The sequence below is a fragment of the Lucilia cuprina genome, chromosome 6 (genome assembly GCF_022045245.1).
Source record: "Lucilia cuprina isolate Lc7/37 chromosome 6, ASM2204524v1, whole genome shotgun sequence".
Lineage (NCBI taxonomy): Eukaryota > Metazoa > Arthropoda > Insecta > Diptera > Calliphoridae > Lucilia > Lucilia cuprina.
This window is the reverse complement of record NC_060954.1, coordinates 51,861,479-51,869,420: the sequence shown is the minus strand read 5'-3', so window position 1 is coordinate 51,869,420 and position 7,942 is coordinate 51,861,479. Positions and strand designations below refer to the sequence as shown.

At 31.0% G+C, this 7,942-nt stretch overlaps 1 protein-coding gene across 6 annotated transcripts in view; it reads left to right on the top strand.

Annotated features, from left to right (window-relative positions):
* The window catches only part of LOC111689077 (neogenin), a 122,192-nt gene that overhangs the window by 82,542 nt on the left and 31,708 nt on the right, over positions 1–7,942 (top strand). The window lies entirely within an intron of this gene.

Sequence of the window (7,942 nt, the reverse complement as noted above, 5' to 3'; positions counted from 1 at the left end):
AGTTCTAGTTCAATTCTAGTTCAGTTCTAGTTCAGTTCTAGTTCAGTTCTAGTTCAGTTCTAGTTCAGTTCTAGTTCAGTTCTAGTTCAGTTCTAGTTCTGTTCTAGTGCTGTACAAGTTCAGTTCTAGTTCAGTTCTAGATCTGTTCTAGTTCTGTTCTAGTTCTGTTCTAGTTCTGTTCTAGTTCAGTTCTAGTTCTGTTCTAGTTCTGTTCTAGTTCTGTTCTGTTCTAGTTCTGTTCTAGTTCTGTTCTAGTTCTGTTCTAGTTCTGTTCTAGTTCTGTTCTAGTTCTGTTCTAGTTCTGTTCTAGTTCTGTTCTAGTTCTGTTCTAGTTCTGTTCTAGTTCTGTTCTAGTTCTGTTCTAGTTCTGTTCTAGTTCTGTTCTAGTTCTGTTCTAGTTCTGTTCTAGTTCTGTTCTAGTTCTGTTCTAGTTCTGTTCTAGTTCTGTTCTAGTTCTGTTCTAGTTCTGTTCCAGTTCTGTTCTAGTACTGTTCTAGTTCTGTTTTAGTTTTGCTTTAGTTCTAGTTCTGTTCTAATTCTGTTCTAGTTCTGTTCTAGTTCTGTTCTAGTTCTGTTCTAGTTCTGTTCTAGTTCTGTTCTAGTTCTGTTCTAGTTCTAGTTCTGTTCTAGTTCTGTTCTAGTTCTGTTCTAGTTCTGTTCTAGTTCTGTTCTAGTTCTGTTCTAGTTCTGTTCTAGTTCTGTTCTAGTTCTGTTCTAGTTCTGTTCTAGTTCTGTTCTAGTTCTGTTCTAGTTCTGTTCTAGTTCTGTTCTAGTTCTGTTCTAGTTCTGTTCTAGTTCTGTTCTAGTTCTGTTCTAGTTCTGTTCTAGTTCTGTTCTAGTTCTGTTCTAGTTCTGTTCTAGTTCTGTTCTAGTTTTTTTCTAGTTCTTTTCTAGTTCTGTTCTAGTTTATTTCTAGTTCTGTTCTAGTTCTGTTCTAGTTCTGTTCTAGTTCTGTTCTAGTTCTGTTCTAGTTCTGTTCTAGTTCTGTTCTAGTTCTTTTCTAGTTCTGTTCTAGTTCTAGTTCTGTTCTAGTTCTGTCCTAGTGCTATTCTAGTTTTGTTCTAATTCTGTTCTAGTTTTGTTCTAGAAAAGTTCTGGTTCAGATCTAGTTCAATTCGAGTTCAGATCTAGAACAGTTCTGGTTCATATCTATTCAGTTCAATTCGAGTTCAATTTCAGTTCAGTTCATGTTCAGTTCTGATTCGGCTCTAGTTCAGTTCTAATTCAGCTCTAGTTCAGTTCTTGTTTAGTTTAAATTCAATTCAAGTTTAAATCTTATACGGTTCTAGTTTAATATTAGTTCAGTTCTAATTCAGATCTAGTTCAGTTCTAGTACAGCACTAGGTTGTTATTTTTTAAGTCAAGCTTTTCAAATACTGAGTTTTAGTACTAAGGAAAAGCTTTACAAATTCTAAGAGCTTTATTATAGAAAAAGCTTTATTAATCTTCTGATTCTGACAAATTCACTGAGAACAAAAGCTGTAGAAAAAGCTTTTCTTTGATTTTTGTGTATATAAAAAGCTTTTCCTGGTTTTTGTTTATATTAAATCATTTAAGGGGTTAATATTTTAGTTTGTCCAACTCCCCCTTAGGTATCCAACAACATTGTTGTGTTTCGTGAATGTTATTTATTGAACAATATTTTATTTGATGATAGATCATTATAACCGACAGTTAAGAAAAAAAAACTTGATTTTATAAGAAAACTGGCATGATTTCACAAGTTTTTATTTAACATCGTCATGGTTTGAAGTTGTTTTTTTGAATGTTTATGAACATTGACATTCAAAATTAATATGCCAACATGTTGAGGTCAATATTTATTATATTTTTAATTTTTTTTTATTATTTAAAACTTAATACTTAACATTGCAATTATTTATTTCAAGTTGGAAAATTTTGCAGATTTTTTTTTTTTTTTTTTGTATGCAAATTTTTTTTTTTGAGTTGCCACAATAAAGAAAACCAGTAAAATGGTTTTACGTTTTTTTATTGAATTTTCTTTTTTTTTTTTTTTTTTTGTTGAACATGTTCATAAATTATTGTCAGTGTTTGTGTTTTACAATTTTGTTTTCGTGTCATTTGAAAATGTTTTATAGAAAAAAAAGAAGTAAAAACAGGATGCACTACCACCAATGTAAAAAGAAACAAGGTGTGAAATTTTCTCAAGTGGGAGGTATTCATGTCAATTGTAATGAAGCAAAAATATAAACAATTCATTGTGATTTATTGTTTTATTAAATTAATTTATTAGCAATCAAGTAATTTTATGACTTTATACTCGAGTTAAAAGGTTTACAAAATTCTTCTTAAAATTTTAAAATTAATTCCTTTAGTTTAAACTTTTTAAATGTTCAAAATCCTTTTTCAAATAACTCTTAAGACAATCAATTTAAAATTAAAGAAAATTTCCTAACTTCTGCCAACATCACAGCGTTTAATATGGTTTTTCTTGCCATAAATCCCCATCTACTTTTTCCTTTCTACTCTTTACCAATACCAACCAAAACACAAAATCAGTAACACCGTTACAAAAAGACATTACAATTTCCGTTTCCTTTTGGTTTTGAGCAAAGGATGGAAAAAAAATTCAAAGCTAAATTAATATTAAATCCAGACATTTAGCAGGTTGACTGTCATGGCGTACAACTTTTTCCTTAACCACATGATAAAATATTTAATTTAGCTTAAGGTTGTGTAAAATCGTATGAAATGAAAGAATATTAATGCTCCATCGTACCAATAAGAAATGGCAAAGTTTCATGGATTTCTAGCGGAAGTAAACCTCATTACTCTATATTAAGTAACAGAAATCATAGATTTCTTATACTTCAAGCTCATGCTCATATGAGGTAAAGTGTAAACTGAATTAAAAAAAAAAAACACACAAGTAAGAAATAATAGGCGGTCGAGGCCGACCATATAATATACCTACACTTGCTACAAAAAGTAAAATGTGATTTAGTTTTCATAATAAAACATTTGAGTTTAATTGTACCTTGTCTCATCCCCCCTGGGGCATGTTAGCTTGGTGAAGCCTCCGTCTTGTTGTTATTGCAATCGCGGGGTATAAAGAGGTGGCCAATACTTCTAGTCTGGCCGGGACTAAAAAATTGGCCTCCGCCTTGGTGTTATTGCAATCGCGGGGTATAAAGAGGTGGCCAATACCTCTAGTCTGGCCGGGACTAAAAAATTGGTTACAGTCTAGTGTTTGACTTAGTCCTTGCATATATTGCAAAAGGTCAGACCAGAGCACCGCATAATCTGGTACTACGTGTGGCCAGTTGCCCGCAGGATTATGTCCCGCCTGGTCAGTTGGTTAAGGTTCCTTTCGGAATCCACGTAGTGGCTGTGGTTTAAACCCAAATTCGCGGGGAGAGTAAGTGTCGGTTAAGAGACTGATGTAAGGTAAAGTCAATATTTCTGGATAAGTTCGGTGCTGTTGCCGAAACAACAGATACCCCACAGAGGAGTGACTGTGAGACTCCGCCCGGGGGCATGTTACCTTGGTGAGACCTTTGCTTTGGTGTTATTGCAATCTCGGGGTATAAAGAGGTGGCCAATACCTCTAGTCTGACCGGGTCTGAAAAATTGGTTACAGTTTACTGCTCGGCTTAATCCTTGCATAGATTGCCAGAGGTCAGACCGGAGCACCGCATAATCTGGTACTACGGGTGGCCAGTTGCCTGCAGGACTATGTCCTGGCTGGTCAGTTGGTTGAGGTTCCTTCCGCATCCACGAAGTGGCTGTGGTTTAAACCCAAATGATAAAAGTCAATATTTCGGGATAAGTTCGGTGCTGTTGCCTAAAACAACAGATACCCCACAGTTGAGTAACTGTGGGACTAAGCGTTATTATTAATTGTATATGATACGGGATGAATGTGAGGTATGGCGGACCTTACCCCACCAGAAGATCATGTGCCAAATTTCATTGAATTATCTACAAAATTGCTACCTATAGTTTCATACAAAGTTTACATGGACAGACGGACATAACTAAATCGATTTAGCAAATGATTCTAAGCCGATTGGTATACTTTAAGGTGGGCAAAGGACCAATATTATTGTGAGTTACAAACATCAACACAAACCCAATATCATCTCCCCACTAATGTGATGTAGGGTATAATTACATTAATATCTTCTTTATTATTCGTTTAGGTGACTTTTTAGTAATTTATTTTTGACAAAATTAAATAAAAAATGTCGAGGAAAAAGAAATGTCTGTTCTTTAGTCTATATCCTTCCTGCTTGTGATTTTTTGTGATCTTTTTGGTATTTGAAAGTTGAGTAGTTAACAGTGAACAAAAAACATTTTCTACGCATTCTTTAATGTACTTTAAACTTTGAAATTCTGAAAGTTTTTCAAAAAATATCTTTTCATGAAAAAAAGTTTTTTTTTATATTCGGAGAAAATTGCTAAAGAAAGCTCCTCCTTTTAGGAGAAGCCTATCTTGTGCAAAGATTTTTAGATTTGAAGCACTTCTGCATGAAGGGAAAGAAAATATACAATTGACACCAAAGTGTTTATAATTCTTTAATAACATTCATCGTCAAAGTTTATACATATGACGACCACACTATGTACGTTGGGTTGTCAACATTGCAACAGTTCGTTGTCGAAATCTAAATGTTTTAACACATCTGCAAGCTTACCACGTTTGTTAACATTTAGGCAACGTTACGTTGTCAACATTACAAAGTGTTGTCGTATGTATATACATTGACAAGGGATGTTATTGAAAAATAATAAACATTTTGGTGTCAATATGGTAACAGGCGTGTATATGTTTTTCCCTCTGTATGCTAAAAAAGTTTTTTTTGTTACTTTTTTATCAAAAAATGTTCACTAAAATATCAGTACAAATTTAATGGAAAAGCGTTTACTTTTCTATAAACTTAATTCTTCACAATCTGAGATTTTTCTACAGGAAAAGCTTATGAAAAGTTCTTTAGGTGCTAAGTCTTTCTTATTAAGAAATGTTGTTTAGCTTCCGAGAAAAGCTGAGCATTTAAAAAACTTTTCAAACTCTAAAGATTTGTTCAACAGTTAATTCCGTAAAAAGCTTTCATTTATAAAAACTTTACTTAGATCTAAGCAAGTTTGGTTTTTCTATAATTCTTCCGAGTTGCAGACTTTGCTTTAGAAAAAGTCAGATTTTAAACCTTTTCCTTTACATGAAATTGTTTCGAACTTTATAAATACTTACGAACAACCTTCCTTATTTAAAAGCTCTGAGCTGAGACTTTTTAATTCAGATTTAAAGTGCTTTTCTATAGATGATTTCACACATTTTGAGGTTTTTCCTAGAAAGTTTTGTTTTAATTTTGAACACTTTTCTAAAGAAAAAGTTTTCCACATTTTGAAAACATTTCTTTACAAAAAATTCAAATATTTCTTATACTTTTCTGTAGAGGAAGTTTTTAAGAAAAAATTTTGCGAGCTTTTATATGACAAAAGTTTTTTTGAGCTTTTCAATAGGATAAGTTTTTAAGTTATTGAGCTTTTTAATTTAGACGAGAATTATTGGAATGTGAACAGTTATCTATAGAAAAAGTTCTACTGAGTTAAAAAAGTTGTAAAAAGCTATGCAGCATCAGATCAGAAGTTCGTTTGATTTTGAACAGTTTTTTTTTAGGGAAATATGGCTCAAATTCTGAACGCTTTTCTTTTATTCTATTAAATTTATTTTCTCATAAGCTTTCTTGAGCTTTTGCATAAAAAAGTTTGTCATATTTTGAGAGCTTTTCCATAGTTGTTGATATTAAGCGCTTTTTGCTTTAGAATGGAGTTTTTTTATATTTCGATCTTTTTTCTTTAGGAAAAGTTGTTTTAATTGTATTCTTATTTCTACAGAAAAAGTTTTTTGTGTTTTAAAACATTTTCGATTAAAAATCATAGTTTCGAAAGCTCTCTCTGAGTACTTTTCTATAAAAAAGTTCTTTAACTTTTTTTTGTATGAAAACTGTCCCCGATTTTAAGCGTTTATCTGTATGAAAGTTTTTTGAATTTTATCAGTTTCGTTCTTTTAAAGGTAAAGCTTTTTAAGCTTTAAGAGATTATCTATGGGAAAATATTTTAAAATCTTAAAGTTTTTCTAAAGAAAACGCACTTTTGATTATTCTGAAGATAATTCTCTTTAAAGGATTTCTTAATTCAAATCTTTATATTGGTAAAAAATCTTTTATTTTTGAAAGCTTTTTCGTTTAGGTAAGCTTTTCAGAGTGTGACAATTTTCTTTGTATAAAGCTCAAAGTATAGTTCACCAAGTAGTAAACACTTTCCTGTAAGATTTTGTTTTTTTTTTTTTTTAAGAAAACTTGAGAGATCTCTGCTCTATTTTCTGTTTGTCCATTTTATTTTGTTCCTCACTGTAAGTTTAAGAGCAGATAAAGAAGTCTGCTGACTTTAAATTGATATATATTGAGAAAAGTAACACACACAAAAAATATAACAATATTTAACACCCTCAATTTTATTTATTTTATACTTTAAATGCTGCCCTGTTGAGTTGAAATAAAAAGGACATTTAGCCTTTACACATCAGAAAGTCAGTCCTTTTGGTCCGTTTATTTTCCAATATATTTTCATTAAAGCTAGACATATCAAGCACTCTTACACAAATATCAATACAACATACATGTGTATAATAATACACAAAGACATGCATTAGTGTGGCTCCAATTATAAGAGAAATATAAAATAATTGTCATCATTGGTTAAATAACAAAAAATGAAATTTATTGAGAGTAAATATCTTAAAGCGAAATATTGAAAGTTCAGACAAATTTGGAGGGAATATTAAAAAAATCATTTGTAGCCGTTAAATAAGGTCCTTCCTATATGTATTTTAAACACAAAACAACAATACCAAACATTTAATACAAACTACATTACCAATACCAAACCAAACTTTTTGACCATAATGCACACTATACACATGTACAGTTATGCTGTTAATGTCAACATCCTGCTGCTGCTGGCGCTAGTAAGGATATGCATGAACGTACATATGTATGTGTGGAAAATCCTGAATTTTCCCCCTTTCTTTGTTTGTGTGTTGCTTGTTTTTTGTTACAAATGTATGGGTATAAAATATTTACTTTAAAACTTTTACAAAAATATATATATTTTCACTTATTTTCACTTAAGCTTTAAAATCTACAAACCAAACCAGACACCGGCAAAATTCCTCTTTTCTCTTTTTTTGTGATAAATAAAAAATAATATGTATGTATGTATGTATGTATGTATGTATGTATGTATGTATGTATGTATGTATGTATGTATGTATGTATGTATGTATGTATGTATGTATGTATGTATGTGTGTGTATATACATATGTTTTTATAAAAAATTAAGCTACATGTTTCAAAATGTTTTCAATAACATTTCATGTTTTGCCTTTTAATGTGATACTTTATTTTACTTACTTTTTGATACTTTAATCGTAAATTGTTAATAAAATGCAAAAGACTATTAAAAAGAAAAAAATTATGGGATTTAAGAGAATTGATGAAAATTGATTGGTAATAAATTAATTCGACTTCGAAACACATACATACATACATACATACATACATACATACATACATACATACATACATACATACATACATATGTATTACTTAAATTTAATAAATTAAGAAATGGGACATTGTGATATTTTACATGTTGCTTAAACTATTAATATATTTAATCTGTTAGATAATTTTTTTTTAGGAAATAGAACACAACTAGATCAGAACTAGAAGAGAACTAGAACAGAACTAGAACAGAACTAGAACAGAACTAGAACAGAACTAGAACAGAACTAGATCAGAACTAGATCAGAACTAGAACAGAACAAGAACAGAACAAGAACAGAACTAGAACAGAACTAGAACAGAACTAGAACAGAACTAGAACAGAACTAGAACAGAACTAGAACAGAACTAG